Below are 26,197 nucleotides of genomic sequence, written 5' to 3' on the forward strand. Positions count from 1 at the left end.
TTTATTATTTCAGTTGCATGGACATCCCCAAAATGTATTTATATGAACCCCCCCCCCCCCCCCAGGGGTCATGTGGACCTCAGTTGAGAACCACTCCTCTAATCCATGCCAGCATGGAAAGCAAACATATGATGATAATAATGACAATGATAATGATGGGGACAATGATGATGATGCTTAGTATTTCAAAGATTCATGAATCAGACAAATCAACTGAGCAGACCCCCCCCCCCACCTTCCCTATCTTGTGAAGATCAGCATGTAGTCTTGCAAGCTATCATCAACATGATAATGTTCTCGTACAGCCTTAGTAAGGTTTTCCCTGCCACACTCCACCAGCTGAGTGAACTGAATTAATGACATTTAGGTACCTTCACTATGAATATGCTGTATAACGGCAGAACACAATCTGAGGGTTACTCAGTAGGAACGGTCGGCAGTCTGACACCCTACCGATTCAGTAAGTCACATCTGTCTCAAATTCTAAAAAAATGTTCTAATATAATTATTTTTATTGTGAAATTCAAAAGAAGCTAAAAACTATTGATGCTGGTTAACCAATTTGTTATTATAGAACAACCTTTTACATTATTGACGATTAAAATATGTATACACAATTAGAATGCTTAAATGTGTTGATGGCAGTGAAATAAATTAACTTCTGTAATGAGGCAGGCAAAAAAAAAAAAGTATCAGAATAAAAGCTATTAGTAAAAACAAAAAAACTCCAACAAAACCAAATAACAAAATGTCATAATTGATGCAGTTCACAAGAGAATGAAAAGATAGTGATTAGAAAGAAAACATTATCAACATATTAAGTTGATAGTTAGAATTGCATTAATTAATAACTAATGACTACCCCTCCTCCTTTCCACCTAAATACAAATTGTAATTTCTGAATTATCTTATACCATATAATTTTCTGATTAATAATCTACAAAAAAAGACGTAGCCATCAGAAGTTACCTACAAAACAAATTAGCAAAGAATTTGTATTAAATTATTCAGACATTGTCATGGCAATAGAAACGGCAAACGTTCGCTGACAATCGTTTCTCATATGTTGAGAGTAGGTAAAAAAAAATTAAAAAAACCTAATTAAACATAAATTACATGAAATATAAGCATGTGGCACGCATATACTACACTATATACATATTGTCAGTAAATCATAAATCCGAATGAGAATCATAGTATGTATATATATATATATATATATATATATATATATATATGAAATATTTTAAGAGCCAGCTCTTTTGGTCAAACCATAGCTGTTCCCTTAGGTGGGAACAACCAAAGCAACTATGGCAATAATAATCAAAATGCTCCAGACCCTGTATGATCAAAGGAAGATCCATAATGATGGTAATTACTTCAAACATTACTCAGAATTACTAATTAACTAAATTAAATTAATATTATATTCCTTTGTTTGATTGGTTCAATATTTCAAATTTCCAATCAATGCCTTTTGACTGAACAAACCATTACTGTTCCCCTCTCGATGTTCATCGATCCATATCTAATATTGCAACACAACATAATTAACTCCCTTACTCTGATGACGCTAAAAGCTCAGTCACTCATTCCTTTTAAACTTACAAACGATTAACATAATCATCCTTTCTCCCTGCTTGCTATTGAGTTGTTTGAAAGTACAGGTGACTTTATAGAACATTCTCAGTAAAAAAGCTTTTTACCTCCAGTCATGTATTTAACCAGCTGTCACACATTAATAATAAAAAGCTGTATCCCATCTATAATAATGTCTCCAATGTTAAACCATGACTATCATCATAGCAATGCCGAACTTCCCATTGTTTTTTTTTTTTTGTTTTTTTTGAGGGGTTTTTTTCTCCTTTTATTTCTAGTTTCCTTATTTTTCTATGCTGCATCATTTTGGTAAAATAACAACATTTCTGAAAGTATTTAATGCGGTGGATGAACAGATGAACAAGCTGTTGGAGAATTCTCTACTTTCACTGTTAGCAGTTACAAATGATTGATCAAGTATGTTTGAAAGCACATTTTCCAATGATTGTTTGAAATTATTCACCAAATCAAATCAAAATCATTGTTTAGATCCTTATATTTAGAAAAATCATAAAGGCTTGACTACCACCAGAGTCCCATAATAGAACAACCTTCCATCAATACAATAGTTATTTTTCTGTTTTTCTTTTTACCTTGTTAATTTAGAACGACTAATGGAAAATATACATCTTTATACTGATTGTGTACAATGATGTATATAAATAGGATTGTGTAGAAAATGTTCAAGTCAGTAACAATAATTAATCAACTTTATTTTATTTTTCCTTATATAAAACATCATCATCATCATTGTTATCATCACATTTTTATGCTTGCTTTTTTTTTTAATTTTGACATGGATTAGATGAGTATTATTGTATTGATGCAGTTTTCTATGGCTGATGCCCTTCCTATTTGCCAAACTTTACTTGTATTTTCTAATAAGATACTTTTAATCCATTACTGTTCACTTGTCAAAACATGAAATATGCTGAACTATGGAATGCTCAGCTTACAGGAGATTTAAAAAACAAGTGTGATTAGATGAAAACATGAAGAAACCAGCTCACCTCCTCCCATGTATGTGTATATATTGAGTCATCCCATAAATGATGTGGTTCTTTTATACTTTTATTTTTCAAAATTAAGATAAACAAAGATCTTTTTTAATCTAAAATATACTCTCCTTCATTTTCTACAATGCTCTTCTATATATCTGGTAGACTTGCAAGGCCTCTCTTCAAAATTCTCTAGCCCATGACGAAAAGTACTGCTCCAGTACTGTTCTGACTTTGTCTACAGAATTCATATTTTTTCCATCCAAATGATTTTGAAGACTGCAGAATAAATGATAATCATATAGGACAATGTCCGGTGAATATGGTGGGTGGGGCATCGTTTCCTATTCAAACTGCTCCAGCCTTCGGAATGTCATCCTCACTGTATGTGGCTGAGCATTATCCTAATGGAAGAACACCTTTTGTCTTAAAACCAAAGATGGCTGTTTTTCTTCTAGTGCTAACTTAAGCCACTCAAGCTGCTCACAATAGAATCTAGTTTTGTATTGTTTGGTTTGGGTTTAAACTTTCAAAGTGGACTAAACCTTTCATATCCCACCAAACAGATAACACCTTACATGGGTGAAGACCTTCTTTAGCTTGGGGTGCTGGTGTTTCTCCTTTCCCTGTACACTATCTTCAGTGCTTGACATTTTCATAGAGAACCCATAAGAACCAGGCTTAAAAATGAAATAAGTCTTGGGGTTGATTTATTTGACTGAAACCCTTCAAAGTGGTGCCCCAGCATGGTCATAGTTCAATGACTGAAACAAGGAGAAATAAAGGATAAAATATTTCCATATAAGACACTTACAGATTCTGTAGAAGAATGAATGCGTGTAAGTTTAGACAAACTAGAGATGTTTCCCTTCCTGACTCAACACACAAAACTAATCATACAACAGTGAATGAAAGAAGAGAGATTTAAAATCAAGATACTTTAAATAATCACTAGTATTCTCCAGGCTGTACCAAATGTTCTTCAAAACTAAACCATTCCACTGCTAAGCTAACCAAATACTGAATCATACAAAAGTAAAATAGAAAAGCACATGGCTTAAGTAAATGCTAAAACACCAAATTTAATATTGATAGAAATGCTGTCAAAAGCAGAAGCCCTGCTTATGTATGGAATGCATGTGGAAAATTACAAAAAAAAAAAAAAGAAAATTATATATATATATTCAAAACTTGTTAAATCTTTTACCTGCTTTAATAGATTTAATTCTGGTAAGAAATGTCGACAAATCTGGTAAGAAAAGTTTGATTGATACTAATATAATGATGAATGGCAAATAGCTACGGCTTAATGTATTTGATCTCTTGTTCATAATCAGTGAATTATTTCGATTTAGTTATGGAGAGTAGATCATTCAGGACTTAATGAAACTGAAGTGTCTTCCCTCTCTTTCTCCGAAGATATAAAGTATTAAACTTTTCTGCAAGATCTGCGCATGTATGTACTTAGACACATGCTCACACAGACACACACACAAACATTCACATATGCATATCTACACACACACACATATATGTATGTATGTATATGTATATATATATATATATATATATATATATATATATATTTACATATACACACACATATACATATAGATGTATATATACATTTATACAAATTCACACACATATGTATACATGCATACACACATACAGATATATACATACATGCATGCACACACACACACACACACACACACAGAGGCGATAAATCTCAATGAATTTATAGCTATCAAAAAAAGTATATATACTAGTGCTTCCCAAAGTGGGCAGTACTTCCCTAGTGAAGCGGTGGATCATTTTGTACGTGCACTGGTGTCAAAAGAAGAAGGATGGTACTAAACATATTTGTACAAACTTGAAAATAAATAAAAAAAAAGAAAAAGAAAAGAAAACATGAAAATATTCACGATAATTATATGTCTAGAATATCAATCAGACTTGAAACTAAATAAAACCAAAGTGATTAAAAATTTAGGATCAAAAAAGATATTCTTTTCCAGACTTAAAATATTCTTTTCAGATAAAAAGACTCAATATGATCAGTGAGTAGAACATCCTAAGAATCGTATACTAAACTAACAATGAAAATTACATCCAACTCAAGTGAATAATTCTGATAATATCTAGAGCAAACTCTTAGTCCTTCTGCAGACAGTCTCTTTGGTGTTGGTGGCAGAATGAAAGGCAGCCAGTAAACAGTGTAAAATAATTGATGACAAGAAGAGTATCCAACAGTAAAAACCCATGCTTCCCTACACTAAATCTAGCATAGTAAATGTATATATACATTGTGTATCATACTAAATGTATATACAACATTGAAAGGCATAATGCTGTGATTTTAGCCAGAGAGAAATCTTTTTGTACAATTGTGTTAAAAACCTTATATATATATATATATATATATATATATATATATATATATATATATATGTATATATATATATATATCTTAATAAGGAAAATATAGTCACAGCAGTGATTCATGAGAAAAACAAACATGTTTCTTCCTACTTGGGGCTTGTCAATGCCAAGAAGTTCATGTCAATATTCACACACACACACTATTATATATAAGCAATAAAAACTGAACAAAGCTATATTATTACTAATATATAAGGCTGATGAAATTACACAGAGATGTCTTAGAAAAAAAAAATAAAGAAAATTGTTTATACAGTTATTTGTAATTCTATCAGAATGTTTTGTAGCTAAATGAAGATCATAGAAATTATGATGTCAGTGCTACAAGACAAATGCTATCTATGTATGCAGTATACATTAAACCAGCGCTTTTGGGACCTTGGTGGTACCAGATTATCATATATGTCAGTGTATGAAACCAAATCTTAAAGAAAAGAAGCAAACAACTAAAGAACACCATAATAATAATAATAATAATAATAATAATAATAATAATAATAATAATAATAATAAGAATAATAAGAATAGTGGTTCCAAATTTTGGCATAAGACCAGCAATTTTGGGGGAGGAATAGGTCAGTTACATCAATACCAGTGCTCAACCAGTTCTTATTTTATCAACCCTGAAGGATGAAAGGCGAAGTCAATCTCAGTGGAATTTGAACTCGGAACATAATAACAGATGAAATGCTGTTAAGCATTTTGCCAGGTGTGCAAACAATTCGGCCAGTTCACTGCCCTAATAATATCAATAATATTAATAATAATATTTTCTACTATAGGCACAAGGCTTGAAATTTTGGGGGAGGAGACTAATCGATTACAGCAACCCCAGTGTTTCACTGATACTTAATTTATCGACCCCGAAAGGATGAAAGGCAAAGTTGACATCAGCAGAATTTTAACTCAGAACATGGAGACAGACGAAATACTGTGAAGCATTTTGCCCAGCGTGCTAATGATTCTGCCAGCTAAATGCCTCCAGAAAACTGGAAAATCCAGAAACTCAGGGCACTTCTGGTTCTTAACTTGCTGGATAATTGGTCCAATACTGTATTTTGTTTTTAGTTCCATCAATTTTCTATAAATACATCTGTCTTGAGTAATTCAAAGGGTTAAACTTTCTTATTTATAACAAAGATATTCCAGATAAATATTTCAGCTTTTTAATAATAATCCTTTCTACATGCTTTGTTTTTCTAATACTTTTCCCAAATTGGTAATTTTTATTTACATTGAAAGTCATTTTCATCAATAAATGGACAATACTACTGGATATCTCATCACCACTAACTTATCTCCTTCGAAGATACTGGTTCATTCTTGCTCTCCCCTAAATGTGAGTAGCCATGTAGCTGCTCCTCTACAACATGAACCAGCTCTTACCCAATGCTATCTCTCATACCTTAAAACCACCACCTCACATAGAAATGCTCCTGCCATCTCCTTGAATTTTGTAGACCTGAAAGCTGCATGGCAACCTCACTAGTACCAGTGGCATGGAAAAACAAAACACTCAGTACACACTGTAAAGTGGTTGGCATAAGGAAGGAAGGACATCCAGCTGTAGAAACCATGCCAAAAGACACATTAGAGCACAAGGCAGTTTTTGGACCCACTGGATTCTGTCAAACTGTTCAACCTATTCCAGCAGGAAACATGGACATGAAATGGTGATAGGGGTCAGTCATTTGACTGTGGCCATGCTGGAGCACCGCCTTTAGTCCAACAAATCGACCCCAGGATTTATTCTTTGTAAGCCTAGTACTTATTCTATTGGGCTCTTTTGCCGAACCGCTAAGTTACAGGGACGTAAACACACCAACATCAGTTGTCAAGCAATGGTAGGGAGACAGACATATACATATATATACGATGGACTTCTTTCACTTTCCGTCTACCAAATCCTGAAGCTATAGTAGAAGACACTCGCCCAAGGTGCTACGCAGTGGGATTGAACCCAGAACCATGTGGTTGGTAAGCAAGCTACTTACCACAACAGCCACTTCTGTGCCTATATGTATATGCACACACATACATACATAGGAGATAAAGGCAGATACAAAATACTTCAGTGCTGGACACCATCTTTTTCAACATAGATATAAACAATGATGGAATGACCCTAATTACCTGATGGTAATTAGGGAAAAAAAACTCATGCTTTACAAAAAAAAAAAAAATTCTCAGTAAATTGCATTTATTGGACAATCAGATACTGGATTAATAGATCATTTCCATATTGGTTTCAAATTTTGGCATAAGGCCAGCAATTTCAGGGAAGGGGATAAGTTGATTACATTGACCTCAGTGTTCAACTGGTACTTATTTTACCAACTCCAGAAAGATGAAGGGTAAAATGAACCTCAGCAGAATTTGAACTCAGAAATTAAGACAGACGAAATGCCACTAAGCATTCTGTCCAGCATGCTAATGATTCTGTTAATTTGCCACCTTAACCATTATTGTAGCATTAAACATACAGCTACTGTCGTGTTTGTATAGTTGTATTAAATTGGTGCGGAAGCCTTTATGTGGACCCCTAACTTTTCTAGAAATAGAAGCCAAATCTCTCTCTCTCTCTCATATGCAATCATCTTACAAATTGAAGGACACACTGGATAATGTAATCCTAGATATACTGTGACTGATAAAAAGAAGGGATAGTCAAGAGGGAAATGTTTTGACCACAAGTTTGCTTGATTTCTAAGCAGACATTGAGCTAAGCGACATCAACAAACCAAGTCACAACTACTAAATTTATTCAGTTGTAATTGTAAACCACTAATGATGATGATGATGATGACAATGATGATGGTGATGATAAAGGAAACAAAGAGAGAAGTTTAAATACATTTTCAACGGACCACTTGATGAGCAAGTCATACAACAATTGCTAGCTTATGGCCAAACTAACAATGGAGATCGTTGCAATCCTCAATGAAACGGGATGACGGTAATCAATAGGGAATAGGTGAACAATCTTACTGTTAGCCAATCAATAGGTAATATAGGAAAAAGTGTGAGGTGTGAAGACAGGTAAGTTCACAACTTACAAACAATACTGTTATGAAACTGATCAATAGTTTGATAAAACTAACAATTCATTATTATTATCTTTATTAAGGCAGTGAGCTGGCAAAATCGTTACTGTATCAGGCAAAATGTCCACTGAAGTCCAGTTTGCCTTTCAACATTTCAGGGTTAGTAAAGTAAGGATCAGTTGAACACTGGGGTCGTTGTAATTGTCTTAGCTCTTCTTCTGAAATTGCGGGTCTTGTGCCAAAATTTGAAACCCTGGCAGAATTTCTACTGTACCAGGCAAAATATGCTTAGCATTTTGCCCATCTTTGCATTTTGTGTTCAAATCTCGCTGAGGTCAATTTGCCTTTCATCCTTTCAGGGTTGATGCTAAGCATACCAGTTGAGCAATGCAGTCGATGTGACTATCTCCCCACCAAAAATTTCAGGTCTTGTGCTTATCATAGAAAGGATTATTATTATCATTATTATTAGTAGTATTAAGATGTAAGGCAGCGAGCTGGCACAATTGCTAGCACACTGAACAAAATGCTTAGTCTTATTTCATTTACCTTTATGGTCTGAGTTCAAATTCCGCCAAGACTGACTTTGCTGTCCATCCTTTCAGGCTCAATGAAATAAGTATCAGTTAAGTAATGGGGGGTCTATGTAATTGACTAGTTCCCTCCCCAAGATTTCAAGCCTATTAGCAGAACCATTAGCATGTTGGACATTTCTTAGTGACATTTTTTCTGACTTTATGCTTAAGTTCAAATGCTGCTGGGACTGACACTGTCTTTCAACCTTTCAAGGTTGATAAAATAAGTACCAGTTGAGCATTGGGGTTGACGTAATTGACTAGTCCTCTCCCACAAAATCTCAGGCCTTATGCCAACAGTAGAAAGGATTATTGCCATAAGTATTTCTTTGATAATTTCATGTGAGTTTCTGAGTTGTATGCAGTATTGTTTTTTATTTTTGTGAGGAATGGAGGTGTGTAAACTCCTCCTGTTGGTGAACCGCATCAGACTGTTTTGTAGTGGGGTTTAGTTTCTTGTTATATTAGTATGCATTCAATGTAATCAACTTCCCCTTAAAATTTCTGACCTTGTGCCAAACTTTGAAGCAATTATTATTATATAAGGGCAGCAAGCTTGGTGGAATTTTTATCACGTGGCACAAAATATTTGGCAGAATTTCTTCTAGCTTTATGTTCAAATTCCATAGAGGTAGACTTTGCCTTTTATCCTTTCAGAATTGATAAAATAAGAACCAGTTGAGAATTGAGTCCAATGAAATCAACTAGCTCCCTGTCAAAAAAAAAACAACTTTGAAGCCTGCTTACACACAAAGCTTTAATTAGCCTTGGGCTATAGAAGACACTCGCCTAAAATGCCATGCAGTGGGACCATGTGGTTGGGAAACAAACTTCGTAACACTTAACACATATAAAGCCAGAGCAAGCCAACAGGAGATAATTTTCACCCACATTGATGCAAAGTTGGAATTTAATGTTTTCAAATCTGAGCTTGGTCTAAACCAGTTGGTGAGAGTCATCATGACATAGAGAGAGGTTAGGCAGAACATGAAGTGAAAGAAAGAGTAGCTGTAAGCAACCTCTTCATCCTTGTTGTCCCAGACATTCTGTCCACTTTTTCCAGTTTCACCATCTTCAGATTTAGTGTACCAAAGTACATGTATGTATTTGCATGTGTACACATGCGTATATTTAAATATTATTTGAGTCCTTCTTACAAGAAAGGAGCTGGCTTCTAACAAAGAAGCAATGCTCTATCACTGGAATTTGAATAACAAAAATACTAGAAAAGTTTTGCATATATTTATTGTTTTGCTTACAGATTGTATTTGTAAAGTATATGTTAGATGGCCACTTTCCTTGTCTATAAACCCTAACTTTTTGAAACAGTCACTTAATATTTACAAACATAGCCAGCACTGTCTTGGTATTGTTATAAGCCTTGAGCAAATTATTGCACTGGGTCCCATTAGTAAATACATATATTTTGACAGCAAAACATAGATTAGAAGTGAGCCCCTAAAGCGACTTCCCAATGTGCCCATGCCTGAAGATGGCACTGAACATAGTCAAGAGCATGAATAATAATTGATGTTAATGTGAATTTATGATCAGAGTAGAATAGCTACATGTTTTAAGATATATATATATATATATATATATATATATATATATATATAGAGAGAGAGAGAGAGAGAGAGAGAGAGAGAGAGAGAGAGAGAGAGAGAGAGAGAGAGAGAGAGAGAGAGAGAGAGAGAGAGAGAGAGAGAGAGAGAGAGAGAGATAGAGAGAGAGAGAGAGAGTGTGTGTGTGTGTTAGTATTGACCTTCAATTGTTAATATAACTAAAAACTAAACAGAATATTGCTTTGAGATGAATAATTCTCAGACAAAGTCCCTAATACTAAATATAAAATTGAAAAAAAAAAAAGCTTTTATTTTAGAAATACTGCCCCAGTTTAATCCCTGAATATGTTACATATAAAAGAACAAAACAAAATAAAACAATAATATCTCTGTCTAATAAAGATGTTTACTGTTATATAATATCAGACTGGTCAAAACCACCATCGACTGTCTGCCAGAAATAACTATAGTTGTGTTAACACTTTAAAGTTTAAGATATGATAGTGTCTGGCAGGGCTACAATTTTGCTTTAGATTTACATCTCAGCTTAGCAGTCAACTGCAGTATGACAGCCACCAATCAGCTAGTTGGAAGTTCAAGACCAGCACACTTAATAGATTGTAGCTGAGATAAATGTGATGCAGAACAAGTATTGATTTCTTATGCAAACACAAACACTTAGCAATAGATTTCCTAAGAAATGAGGAGGGAAATATGCTGTGACATTCATGCCTCTGTCAGTGCTATTACTAATGGCATAACATTTCTTCCTCCTTTACATTGTGAGTTCAAGTGCTGTTGAGGTTGATTTTGCCTTTCACTTGTTCGGGGACAATAAAATAGGTACTGGAGTTGATGGGCTAGATCTTACCCTCATATAACTTCAGGCCTTGTGCCAATAGAAGAAAGATTTGTTAAGAGGTGTAAGCTCAATTGAATGTCTTACATTAAATGTAAAGAAATTAAGTTGCAGAATTGATTAACGCTAACTACTTCATGGAGTCTGCTTAAGAGGCATTCTTCAACATTATCATCATCATTTAGCATCTGTTTTCCATGATAGCATGGGTAAGACCATTTGACTGGAGCTGGTAATCTGAAGAGCTGCACTGGGTTCTGGTCTGTTTTGGCTTGGTTTCTATGGTTGTATGCCCTTTGTAATGCCAACCACTCCAAAGCATGTACCAGGTGTCTTTGATGTGTCACCAGCACAGGTGTCTTTTACCTGTCACCAGCATGGGTGCTTTTATGTGTCACTGGCATGGCTGACTTTTGCATGGCGCCAGCATGGGTGCCTTTTATGTGTCATGGTACAGGTGCCTTTCGCATGTCACTGGCACTAACCAGCTTGATGTATCTTCTCAAGCATAGCAACTCACCAAAAGTCTGAGTCACCTGTCATCACCATCATGAACACATCAGGATTGGTAGAGTGACAATCAAAATACTTTGTGGTATTTACATTCCTTTATATTTGATATCCCTAAATCAATCAATCAAGCATTAGGGTTCACTGACTTTTGTTCCCCTCCTCCATCAACTGTACTTACGTCTGTGTTGATCCCAGAGACCCATTACGCTGGAATTTATAATTCCTCTGATGTTTAACTCTTTTGGTACCAACCTGCCTAAAGCCACCCAGGTGCTATGATACAAATTTCATGTTTTAAAGTGATTTAAATTAAAAACTTCCATCAAAATTTCATGCTAAGTTATGTTCTAAAGAAGCTTAATAAAAGCCAAGATATTTTACTAAATTCTTCATTATTTTATGAAAGTTTAACGAAAACAAAGTCAGTGTATTTCAATCGAAATATGGTAACAAAAGTCTTAAGTGACTGAGAGTACTATATTCACTAACCTGAGCAGGATGCTAATCCATGGTAAAGTTAACTCCTGCCCAGCTGTCACTGGTACTCAGTCTTCAACTGAGTGGACTGAAGTAATATGAAATGAAATGCCTTGCTCAAGGATGCAATGCACCACAAATCTTGAAAATTGAACTCGTGACCTTACAGTTGTGGGTCCAGCATCCAATCCACTACGCTAGATGCCTTAGCATGTGCTTGACATGTAAGAACTCATTATAATATAATTATTGTTATCTTACATGGATAAAAGTTCTCTCATTTTAAGAAGGGAATTGTTGATTATATTAACACCAGACCTTGGAAAGATGAAAAGCAAAGTTGATCCTGGATGGATTTGAACTCAAAACGTAAAGAGCCAGAACACATACCATAGAGCATATTGTCTGATGTTCAAATGATTCTGGAATCAGTTGCAGACCAGTAGTGTAAGTAGGATTCAATGTTATAATTAATAATTTGAAGTTCAAATCTTATTAAGAGTTTGAAAAGAAAAGAAGAAAAAAAGAAAAAGATGAAAAGCTGCTGTTTTTCTGTCCAAAGGGTTTTTAACCTAATGAATTATAAACTAATATTTATAGCCAACTTTGCTTCAAGATACATCATTAATAAAGACACATTTAGATATTTCTAGCTGCTTCTATATTTGCATTCTAATTACAATAAACATTTCTTTTAAAAAAAGACATTTTGATGGTGAGAAAGAAACAACATTTGTTGAGGAAGTGATAAAAACAAACTGAGAAATCAGAAAGAAGTCTGAGAATTAAATTAGACCAGTAGAACAGTTAGATATTATTTGGTGTGTAAGGTTGATTAAATAGTTTTCTTTGTTGTGTGAAGAAGCAAGCCTTACAGTAATGTTTCATTTGAGATTTTGAAAACTAAGTTGAATAACAGTAAATATTTATTCATTCATTTGGTTCTTTTTCTATCAAATTAGTTTGTTGATTTAGTAAGCTAAGAAAATCAGATTAACTGATGGAAGGATAATAAAAGTAATTATCAAATAACGAGATGATAAGTAAAGCTTTGTTAATTTTAAACTAATTACAAAACTTTGAAAGCAACTGAGTTGCTGCCGAAGTAAGAAACAATGCCAGAAATGACAGGTGAAGGTGATAAAGGATTGAATTTTGTTGTCTCAAATTAAGGGTTGTTAAAATTAATGTTTCATCTTAAAGGTCAATAAAGAAATTCAATACCAGACCGCTTATCCAGCTTCCAGATGTTCAAAATTTCCAGAAATCTAGGAATTTTGTGCAGTTCTGTGTAATATACTGTACCCTTGTATTAAGTAAATAGTCTCTGCTCTGCATATTAGTTAATTTAAAGGCACATAGCTTAGTGTTTAGGGTATTCAGCTCATGATTGTTAGTTTGTGAGTTTGATTCCCAGTGACATGTTGTGTCCTTGAGCAAGACGCTTCATTTCACATTGCTCCAGTCCCCTCACCTGGCAAAAGTGAGTTGCACCTGTTATTCAAAGGGCCAGCCTTGTCACATTCTGTGTCACACTGAATCTCCCTGAGAACTGCATGAAAGGTACATGTGTGACTGGAGAGCTCAACTGGAACCCTCATTACCATAACCGACAGAGAGCCAGGGGGGGGGGGATGTGTGGAAATTGTATACAATGTGGTGCTCCAGCATGACCACAGCTGCATGGCTGAAACTAGTAAAAGAATGTATTAAAAATAGTTTTGTTCTTAACTTTCTTATGTGGATTGAAAAATATTGGTTTCAAATTTTGGCACAAAACTGACCATTTCAGTGAGGGGATAAGTTGATTACATGGACCCCATTGTTCAACTGGTATTTATTTAACTGACCATGATGGGATGAAAAGCAAAGTCAACCTCAGCAGAATTTGAACTCTGAATGTAAAGACAAATGAAATGTTGACAGGCAATTTGTCCAGTGTTCTAATGATTCTGCTGATTTGCTGCTTTTGGAATGATAAATATTAAACATACTCTGTTTCAGATATTCTTTTGCTCCTTTACTTCTTTCAGTCATTTGACTGTGGCCATGCTGGAGCACTGCCTTAAAGGGATTTTGTCCACAAAATTGACCTCAGGATTTATTCTGTGTAAGCCTAATACTTATTCTATCAGTCTCTTTTGCCAAACCACTAGTTTACGGGGACGTAAATACACCAATGTAGGTTGTCAAGTGATGGTGGGAGGAGAAACACAGATACAAAGACACACACACATATATACAGGGATGTAAACACACCAGGTATTGGTAGTGCAAATCAGAGGTGCAATCTGTGTGAGTGTTTTTTCAAAACACTGTCTGGTTTAAAAAGCCACATCAGACGCCATGAAAGGGCTAAGGTGTAGGTGCAGGAGGTGGTCAAACTCTGTTTAAGGAGTAGACAACCACCATATATATATATATATATATATATATATATATATATATATATATAGGCTTCTTTCAGTTTCCATCTACATAATCCATTCACAAGGCTTTGGTTGGCTATAGTAGAAGATACTTGCCCAAGGTGCTACACAATGGGACTGAACCCAGAAACATGTGGTTGGGAAGCAAGCTTCTTAATACACAGCTGCACCTGTGCCTATATGTATTAATTTGTACTGGTATCTGTTAAGTAAAACCATGTTCTTTACTCTTCTTCATTTAATTTTCATCTTATAAACATTATACAGCATACATGATACAGTACAATCAATTTTAAGAATGTTTAAGTATCCTAATAAATAGCAAACAGATCCTGTTTTAGAAGTGTATTCATTTGAATCAGTTAAATGCAATTTAGCTCTTCACTTTTTCATAGTTTTATTTTGTATTTTAAGTATATATATATATATATATAGATATATATATATCTTTTACTCTTTTACTTGTTTCAGTCATTTGACTGTGGCCATGCTGGAGCACTGCCTTTAGTCAGGCATATTGATCCCAGGACTTATTCTTTGTAAGCCCAGTACTTAATCTACCGGTCTCTTTTGCCGAATCGCTAAGTTACAGGGATGTAAACACACCAGCATCGGTTGTCAAGCGATGATGGGGGAACAAACACAGACACACACACACACATATATATATATATATAATAATATTAGGGACAAAATCCAAAATTACAGGTAAAAAACTCAATTAAAATCAATTTATAAAAAATTAAAATTAAATTGAGCCATATAGATAAAGTATATATAAAATATATAGTTTTAGGGAAAATAACCAATTTTCAAGAACTCATCGATGAAAATCCACTATCACATATAGAAAAATTAATAATTAAAAGCTCAATAAATGAGTATAATATAAAGTAAAGTAAATATCATAAGATAAATATAAAATAATATTATATTATATTATATTTATCTTATGATATTTACTTTACTTTATATTATACTCATTTATTGTGCTTTTAATTATTAATTTTTCTATATGTGATAGTGGATTTTCATCGATGAGTTCTTGAAAATTGGTTATTTTCCCTAAAACTATATATTTTATATATATATATATATATAAATATATACGACAAGTTTCTTTCAGTTTCCGTCTACCAAATCCACTCACAAGGCTTTGGTCGGCCTGAGGTTATAGTAGAAGGCACTTGCCCAAGGTACCATGCAGTGGGACTGAACCTGGAACCATGTGGTTGGTAAGCAAGCTACTTACCACACAGCCACTCCTACGCATATATATATATAGAGAGACTGTCTCCAGAAAACTGAAAAATCCAGAAATCCAGGACACTTCTGGTTCTTAGCTTACTGTATTTTGGTTTTAGTTCCATCAATTTTCAATAAACACATCTTTGTCCTGAGTAATTCAAAGGGTTAAACTTTCTTATTCAAAATAAAGATATTCCAAATGGATATTTCAACTTTTTAATTTTGCATTTCTTGCAAGATAATATATTTCCAAAGAACCCCCAGAGAAAGCATAAATCAATTCTAAATTATGCGAAATTTTACTCTGTAGAGATATCAATATACGAACCAACCAGATTTTATATTCAAGTCTCATTAATCAATTAGTGTATTGGGTTGGCTTACTTTTATCACCTTTTCCTTTGACATACATTTTCCATTCTTATTTTTTTATTTATTTAAACCCTTCCTTTCGCACTTGCTAATATACCCATTCCATAGATTATCTAAATAGAGCTAATTCATTTGGAGTATTATCAAAGTTTTAACTGCATTTCTTAGTGGCTTTCAACAATGAAGTTAAGTATATTTAACAAAACTTCAGTTGTTTACAAAATTTTGCAAGATGAAAGCTAAGCTAATTAACTGTTACATATTTTTATTTATCTTATATGTATTTATTTATTTAGAGAGAAGGAGAAAGGGGGAGAGAGGGAGAGAGAGAGAGGGATGGATGGATGGCTAGATGGATGGATGGATGGCTAGAAGAATATATATATATATATATATATACACAGACAGATAGATAGATAGATAGATATTAAAACTGTTTTTTTTTGTGTGAAATTTATCACAATTTAGTACTGTCAGTAAAATGTACTGGAAATGTGAATAATATTTTTATGACAGATTTCGTATTAAGCTATCATTTCATTGTTTCATGTACACATCTCAAATACTGGATCTTTAACATATCAAATAACTCATCCTTTATCCCACTACTGGTTTATAACCACTTGACTGCTAGAAATAGCAGCCAAATCTCCCTCAAATATTCTGCTATCTTATGCAGAGGAAGGATGCATTAGACGATGTCTTAAAAATACCCTTTAAAAAAGGCAGGACAATCTTAGGAGAAATGCCTTTGAAATAGGTTTGCTCAAAATGGGTTAACCTGAGGTGAAACAACAACAGATCTCCTTCACTCCCTTGATTATTGGGTTAAAAAACTCCTATACCTCTCTACCGGTTTTATACATGTAATTTCCCCAACCCTACCTCAGGTGCTGAATTCTCTGATTCCTTCCATTATTTTTTAATATAACTCTACTTGTTTAACGATGATATTCAGATAATGAAATGTATAACATTTAAAATATGCATACAAATACAGAATGGTATTGGCTGTAGTAGTTGTCTCAAAGAAACTTCTCTAGAGAGATTTAGTATGTTAAAAACACAGAGCACACCCTGAATGAAGATTTGCTGGAGTTGTTCAGAGCACACATGTTTTGGTTTGATTTAACCTCCTCAATGATGAATACTTTAAGTCATTCTGAGTTAGAACTTTTGTTCTGATACAATAAGACCAGCAAACAAACAAAAAAAAAAAAAAAACATTTGTATGCATGATACAGTATGTGGCATTTTAAGAATTTTATCTTAATAAATATCAAACAGATCCTGCTTTAGAAGTATATTAATTTGAATCTGTTGAATACAATTTAGCTCTTTACTTTACATAGTTTACTTTGTATAAATACAGTGTACATTTAAATACATAAGAGGTATCAAGCACAGGATTACTGGCATGCTAGAAGACACAGCCAAAATCCAAACCACTTTTAGCGTACCAGGAATCCTATGATGGATACCTCTTATGTGTTTAAATGTACACTGTATTTATATGAATAATATATAGTCTATTGACTAATTTTTCTACATGCTAGGCCACTGGTAGTAAAAATTTCTAAAATTTTTATTACCCTGATATTATTAATAGTTTATTTTGTATTTAAGTGTGGCTCTGTGGTATGAAGCTTGCTTCAAAAACTCATGGTACTGGGTTCAGCACCTCTATGAGGAATCTTGGGCAAGTGTCTGCTACTATAGCATCAGGCAGCCAAAGCCTTGTGAGTGGATTTGGTAAATGGAAACTGATAGAAGCCCCTCGTATATGTATATATATATAAGTATATATTTATGTGTGTCTTTGTGTAAGTCTTTGTCCCTCCCTCTATCATTTGACAACCATTGTTCGTGTGTTTACGTTCCCATAACTGAGCAGTTCAGCAAAAAAGACTGATAGAATAAGTACTAGGCTTACAAAGAATAAGTCCTGGGGTCAATTTCTTTGACTAAAACCCTGTAAGGTGGTGCTCCAGATAACTGAACCAAGTAATAGAACAAAAGAATATATTTAGACAGTCTCCAGAAAACTGGAACATTCAGAAATCTGGGACTCTTCTAGTCCTTAGTTTGCTGGATGAAAGGCAAAGTCAACATCGGTGGAATTTGAACTCAGAAAGTAAGTATAGATAAAATACTGCTAGGCATTTTGTCTGGTGTGCTAATGATTCCACCAGCTTACCATAATGATGTATAAAACAATCCCATTACACACACACACACATCGAACAGTGTTAGCTGTCATATTTTGTCACAGAGAAATTTCTCTGAAGACATTCAGAATAACTTTAGACACCAGTAATGGCTTATCAACTAGAATAATTATACCTGGCAATAACAAAGGACAATTCACCTCTTGACCATTCCCTGGCAATGAGACTGAAATATCTAGGAAGTTGGACAATCTGAGCTGATGAATGGATTAAATGTAGACAAGTAATTAGTGACCTCAGGATAACAGCTAGAAGTATTCAGAGGCAGAAGAACATAAGGAAGAAAGGATGCAAGCAAAAAGATCCTACTACTGCAAGTAACTTCCAAGAAGGTATCTTCAAAGTGTGGCTGAGTGGTAAAAAAGCTTGCTTCCAAATCATATGGTCTTGGGTTCAGTCCCACTGCATAGCGCCTTAGGCAAGTGTTTTTCACTATAGCCACAAGCTGACCAAAGCCTTGTGCATTTTATCCAATGCTCTAATGACTACCAATTCAACACTTTAAACAGTAATATGCTGAGGTTGATTCAGTCACCTATGAAAAATGCCATCCTCATTCTCTAATTTTTTGTGTTGATGACTACTAGAAAAAAGGGTTTCCATCAGTTTGGAGGAGTCCATTAAACTCCAAGCACTGAAACAGCCGGAAAACTGCAGACGCAACAAAGCAAACCAGATGAAATGATTTAATCACGAAGTGGACCCCTATCAAGACCATAACATTCCCACCCTCACCTCCACCACTCACTCAGTCACATACCTTCAGCTATTAAATATTGGCCAAGAGCCTGTTCTAAAGAAATCAATATGTTATATCTAACCAGCAACATTTAATATCTAAAGATGTTTTATTTATTTTTATTATATGACAGTAAACCAGTTTAAATAAATAATTATATATTAGCTTCGAGCAAGATAGTATTAGTTAGTTAAGTAGTAGTGAATTTAGTAAAAAAAAGAAAACAAAAACAAAAAAAAAGCAGCCAGAGAAGTAACAAGTTAATTAGGCTTTAAGTGCTTTTAGCTGACAGCCTGTCCAGTTTTTGTTTTTACTCACACTTGTCAACATTTGACTGACAATGCGTATGCATGTTCTATGTGTGACAATGTGTATGCATAATCTATATATGACAATATGAGCATGTGCAAGAATGTGCACATGCACACATTATTGAAAGGCAAACTAAGTTATGATAATTAAAATTCTAAATGATAATCATTTATTTTCCACAGGGGTGAAAGAACTATAACATTATAGTTCTATGAAAATTTTATTCATGTAAACATAGTTGAGTTGTTATTCAAATACAGAAATATGTAAGCTATATATTCATGTCTATATTATATTTGCATTACAAACTGTATATTTATATATAAAAACGTAATATGGGGGCAGGTGTGGCTGTGTGGTAAGAAGTTTGCTTCCCAACCACATGGTTCCGGGTTCAGTCTCACTCCATGGTGCCTTGTCCAACGTGTTGTCTACTATAGTCCCAGGATGATCAGAGCCTTGTGAGTGGATTTGGTAGACATAAACTGAAAGAAGCCCATCACAAACACATACACATACACACGTGTGTGTGTGTGTGTGTGTGCATTTGTTCCCCCCCACCACTGCGTGACAACTGGTGTAGGTTTGTTCACATCCTCATAACTTAGCAGTTGGACATAATAAGTGTCAGGCTTAGAAACAGGTTGATTTACTTGATTAAATCCCTCAAAGTGATGCCCCAGCATGGCCGCAGTCAAAGAACTGACAGGAATAAGACTATTACAGATCAACACTATCTACATAAAGATATGTACAGCATGTTGTTTTTTGTTAAAGTATGTGTTTAAATGTGAGTGAGTGAGTGAGTGAGTGAGAGAGAGAGACAGAGAGAGAGACAGACAGAGAGACAGAGTGAGAGAGAGACAGAGTGAGAGAGAGACAGAGTGAGAGAGAGACAGAGAGAGAGGGGGGAGGGAGTTCATACATCATTACTTCAAAGATTTAAAGTCTTCAGCCAATATGGACGGCAACGGCTCAATATAATGTATTTTTATGGGACCTTTCTATAACGAGGTGGTTGCAGTGGTGGTGGTAGTGGTGGTAGTGTTGGTGTGCGTGTGTGTGTGTGTGTGTGTGTGTGTGTGTGTGTGTATACGGTGGTGGTGGGATCATTGAATTATATTGAATATATAAAACTCTTGCATGAGGAAAATCAATATAAAGTCAAAACCTGTTATTTCTATGATGACTTACTTGTAGAAGTTAATTAAAATAAGATACATATATATATATATATACACACACAGAGACACATCTACATTACATATATATAATGTATGTATACATACACGCACACTTATTCATACATACATACGTACGTATACATAAAGTAGTAGATAAAGAAACAACTCTTAAGACTTCATCACACAGTGGAAATAATGTTTTTCAGAAAAATTCTTAAAAAGCTGAAGATCAATAAGAGTTGACAATGAATTTTCCTTACAATTTTTACATTACAATAAAAAAAAATGTATAAAAAAATAAAAGGGACAAATTCATTTACCATATTTATTTTGAGACATTTTTTTTTTATATCTCAGAGTTGGCTTCACAATCAATTAAGTCTATTTTTCTAGATAAAGATCTATTTTAATAAACGTTAGATTCTTAAAACAAAATTACCAATATATTCGAGAAAAAAAAAAAAAACTCAGCTACAATTTTATGGAGCATAATCTACTGCTGTTAGTTTTCCTGGCCACTAACTAGTGCTTAATGCTTTAACAAGAACATCAAAGAATTATTTTTTTCTATTTACTAGATTTGTTTTTCCCAATCTTACTATTTCAAGATATATTTGTTCTCTAGTATGAAAGCTATTCACTTACAAGGAACAAATTTATAATTTGTCATGAAAATAAATTTTTAGAGGTATTCTTGTTTTCATCTTCAGTTCTTATTAACATTTCAAAATAATTACACGAAACAAATAATCATTTTATTTTTATAGATTAATTAGTATGGGATAACACTTATCTTGAGTACATTCATTCGATAACGAAAACTTTAAAACAAAACAAACAAAAGCTTCCCATCGTCAGTTTATATTTGCAAATTTTACAATTAAATGTGATTTAATAACAAATTTCAATCAAATCGATTAAGAAATCATGTCATTGTGTTTAGGAGACAACTTTTTTTTACTCATTTAAAATGTGTGGTGAATAACAAGTGTGATATGAGCATAAAGTTTTGTTATGAATGTGAGAAAGGCCTAGATCTAGACTTTACAAAAATCATGAAATCTTGAAATAAGGAAATCCTGTTAGGTGAGAAAAACACAAGTAGGAGTGGAGGGATTATATTAAACTGTGTAATATGATTTTTGTCCGCGGGTAGCAACTGGTATTTCATATTTATGTACCCCTAGAACGTATGAAAAATAGCTAATATTTCCTCCAGACTTTGCTTTCATTACAATATTTATTCAAACCCCAAAGAATCCCTCTCAACACATGGTTATTATGCTTCCCCACTACTCCTGCTCATGATCAGAGATGTACTTATTGTTAGCCACTAAAGGATATACTCAAGTGGTTAAGATCAAGCAACTGACAAGCAAATCTGTGGTATTGAACAGAATATTTGCTACAGAAACTTAGCACTGAATTTGTCTGAAGTGTAATGGAAATTAGGTCAGTTTCAAAACATTGGCGTCGAAGTTACAAAAGGAAAGTTTGAAGGGAATAGTAGTGATTTCCTTTGATTTCTAGTTAGAAGCAAATAGGAAATAACACTTACTGACCAGAGACAAAAAGAATTAAAATTCTGTAACAAAAAGATTACTGATTAAACCATTTGACATCATCATTGTTGTCATTATCATTTAATGCAGGGGTCACCAAATATTTTCCGTGGCAGGTCAGATAACTGAGAGAATGATGAGGATGGGCTGCATTACCATTTTGTTCAATACAATACAGTGAACACAAAAAATAAAGACAACCAACATATTTATTTACCAATGAGTTATCAAAGAAGGTGACATTGGCAATAAGATAGTTGTATCACACCCAGTGTGCACATATCCGATTCTCACAAAATAAGCAGCAAAAAAGGTTAGTGAGATTTGTGAAACTGGTGTTTAGCTTTTATGATATAATCAATATTTGCTTTGGAATTGCTGCATCCAACCAAGAGAATTGCTTTCAAATGTTCATCAGTCAACCTCGTTTGATGAGCTGACTTCACATTCTTCACTTTTGAAAATGTTTGCTCAGACAGACATAAGTTGTTCCAAACACTGCTGCCATATCAGAAGGAAATGAATTCTCATTGTAGGTACTTGTATAAAAGGTATAATGCAGTGGCTGGCTAGATCTGGCCTGTGGGCTGTATTTTGGTGACCCCTGATTTAATGTCTGTCCTCCATGCTGGTATGAGTCACACAGTTTGACAAGAGTTGGCAAGACAGAGGGCTATGCCACCAAGTTTTATTGTTTGTTTTGGCATGGTTTCTATGGTTGGATCCCCTTCCTAACATTGACCACTTTACAGAACGTTCAGATTGCATTTTTCATGGCACAATCAGTAGGGGTGTCACCAAGTAACCTGGAAGAAAAGACAAAGTCACTCTCGACCGGGAGGGGGGGGGGAGGGGGAGGAGAGTAGTATTGAGGGAGGTGGCTTTGTGCCAGTTGATAAGAGGTTAAAAGAATAGTAGAGGAATAGATAGAGGTGTCTTGCTGTAGAAGAGATACAAGGATACTCCAGTTAGAGGAGAAGGGAGAGAAAGCGGTGGAGAGAGAAAGAGAGAGAGATGTGGTGGTTGTGTGCCAGTATATACTCTCAAGGCACAGTGTGAGAGAATATAGGGGACAAAGAGAACAAACATTCAGAAAACACACACATGACAAGCTTCTTTCAGTTTCTTATTTCTTTATTGCCCACAAGGGGCTAAACATAGAGGGGACAAACAAGGACAGACAAAGGGATTAAGTCGATTACATCAACACCCCAGTGTGTAACTGGTACTTAATTTATTGACCCCGAAAGGATGAAAGGCAAAGTCAATCTCGGCGGAATTTGAACTCGGAACATAACGGCAGATGAAATACCACTAAGCATTTCGCCCAGCGTGCTAACATTTCTGCCAGCTCGCCACCTCTTTCAGTTTCTGTTTACCAAATCCACTCACAAGGCCTTTGTTGACCCAGGGCTATAGTAGAAGACACTTGCCCAAGGTGCCACATAGTGAGACTCAACCTAAAATCATATGGTTGGGAAGCAAACTTCTTACCACACAGTCATATATTCAGCCACACCTCTGCCTATTCTGCAAATCATTTAGATAATAATTTCTTTAATTAATAAAACAATAAATTAAAGCCTATTGATTACTTTGGACAAAGTTATTTGTCCAGCTTTCAAATTTTCCCAACCCCAGAAGTTTCTAGACAATGTCAAATACAAAACAAAAGGTATAAAAATATTGATTAGTTTTTATCAAGTGTGACAAATCAATCAAATCAATTGCTTAGACTTTTAATGAGTCATTAGTGTGTCATTGCTATTGGAGGATACAGAAATTGTGGTATTCAAGCTTTTCTTGGAGAGTACTTTGTAACACAACATCCACCAATCAAGACTGTTATGAGCTGTTGATGTATGAAGATATGATACATTCAGCAATGGAGATTCTGCTCTAGTTTGGAAGGAGGTTTATCTAAGAGATTTATGTGAAACAATCTGTCTCCCATACACACAGACCCACTTTGTGTGTAGGCATGGCTACACGGTTCAGAAGTTCACTTCGCACTCAAGGTTCAAAAGATATGAAAGTGGCAAAGATGGTAGAGTTGACAGTTCCCTGGGAAGCAAACATGGAAGATGCTTTCCTTAGGAAAGGGCAGAAAATACAGTGAGTTGGCTGAACTTTGTGGAAACAATGAATGGGAAGCAACATGTGTTTCTGTAAAGGCAGGTGTTAGAGGATTTGTTGGAATCTGGGGTTCACTTAGCCCTTTTGAACTAGTAAACTGTACCTGACAACCCAAGCACTCAATTTTGTGAAAAGAACACTTCGCGAAATCCCTCCTTCCCAATATTACTCTCCGTAACTCTCACTCTACCCATGCAATGGGTACTGCACTGTCTATCTTTCCTTGATAAAATATAAAAACAAAAAAAAATGGAAACTGAAAGAAGCCAGTCATATATATATATATATATATATATGTGTGTGTGTATGTGTGTGAGTGTGGTTGTCCCTGCCATCACGGCTTGATAACCAGTGTTGGTGTGTTTAGACCAATACAATAAGTACTGGATTTAAAAATAAAAAAGTTCTGAGGTTGATTTGCTCAACTAAAACCCTTCAAAATGGTGCTCCAGCATGGCCTCAGTCAACTGACTGAAACAAGTAAAAGAATAAAAAAGTAAACAAACCCAAATGCTGGTAGTTGACCACTTTCCCTATAACTGAACCAGTTTATAAGATTCTAAAGGATGGCTTGGCTGGCCAAAACTTTGAAGTCACTGTCAACAATATTCTTGTACAAGAATAATAAACTTGTGGTCTACAAAAGTGAAGGTGCATGGCTCAGTGGTTAGAGTGTCAGGCTCACAATCATGAGGTAGTGAGTTTGATTCCTGGACTGGGCTGTGTGTTGTGTTCTTGAGCAAGACACTTTATTTCACGTTGCTCCAGTTCACTCAGCTGCAGAAATGAGTTGCAACATCACAGGTGCCAAACTGTATCGGCCTTTGCCTTTCCCTTGGTTAATGTCAGTGGCACGAAGAGGGGAGGCTGGTATGCATGGGTGACTGCTGGTCTTCTGTAAACAACTTTGCCCAGACTTGTGCCTTGGAGGAGAACTTTCTATGTGCATAAAGTAACCCATCAGATTAATGTAGAATTGTTCTTATTATAGCTGAACATAAAAACAAAATATCAACCCTTTAGCATTTAAGCTGGCTATATCTGGCCCATATATTCTACCTCAGACTGGCCAGATTTGGCCTCTCACATCTGCCCTACAATGTCATACTAAAAATATACAATCACATCATCAAAATTTAAACGTTATGAGATAGAGTATGATTAATCCAAAACAATGTGAATAAATAAGGATAACATTTGGCAGAATAATCTGGATGCTCCATGGTTAATATAATAGAAAGTCGTATTTACCAGACATATGGAGTTACAACTATCATTTATTTATGTCCATTCAAAGAAGCCCAACTTGCACCTTGGTTGTTAATTATCATCAGTTTAGTCCTGATTTGGCAAACTTTTCATCAAAAATATTTCAGCTGTGATTATTTGTTATTTTATTTCAATGTATCTAAGACTAAACTATGCAGAGTTTCCTTTTTTTTTACACGGAGATTTAGCTACTATTTCAGTGTGAGACTTCATTACAAACTCTGGTTAACATGACTACTGCTACCAGCTATGATACAACAATAGCTAAGAAAGAACTGAACAACATATTTATTTAGAACTGCGAATAAATAAATATAATTTTGCATAATTTTCAAGAAGTGATATTCTAAAAATGACATCATATATCAGAAGAAGGAGCCATAATTACATAATTAACATGTAATGAATGAGAGAAGAAGGAAAAATAAGATTGTCTTCTATAAATAAAAATTAATATAATGTCTTCTTACAGATTCATTAAAAAAAATTAACTTGAAAAAAAAAAATAGGTGATAAGTGTTAACAGAAGCATAATGTGTTATTTAAAATATTTTATTAGTGGAGTAGGAGAATACATACATATATATATATATATATATATATATATATATAATATATATATATATGCATAAATGTATATAAT

At 34.4% G+C, this 26,197-nt stretch overlaps 1 protein-coding gene across 14 annotated transcripts in view; it reads right to left on the reverse strand.

The window, feature by feature from the left end:
• Positions 1-26,197, reverse strand: part of LOC106876481 (syntaxin-binding protein 5) — a 435,422-nt gene that overhangs the window by 271,769 nt on the left and 137,456 nt on the right. The window lies entirely within an intron of this gene.

This window comes from Octopus bimaculoides, chromosome 25 (genome assembly GCF_046866305.1).
Source record: "Octopus bimaculoides isolate indiv1 chromosome 25, ASM4686630v1, whole genome shotgun sequence".
Lineage (NCBI taxonomy): Eukaryota > Metazoa > Mollusca > Cephalopoda > Octopoda > Octopodidae > Octopus > Octopus bimaculoides.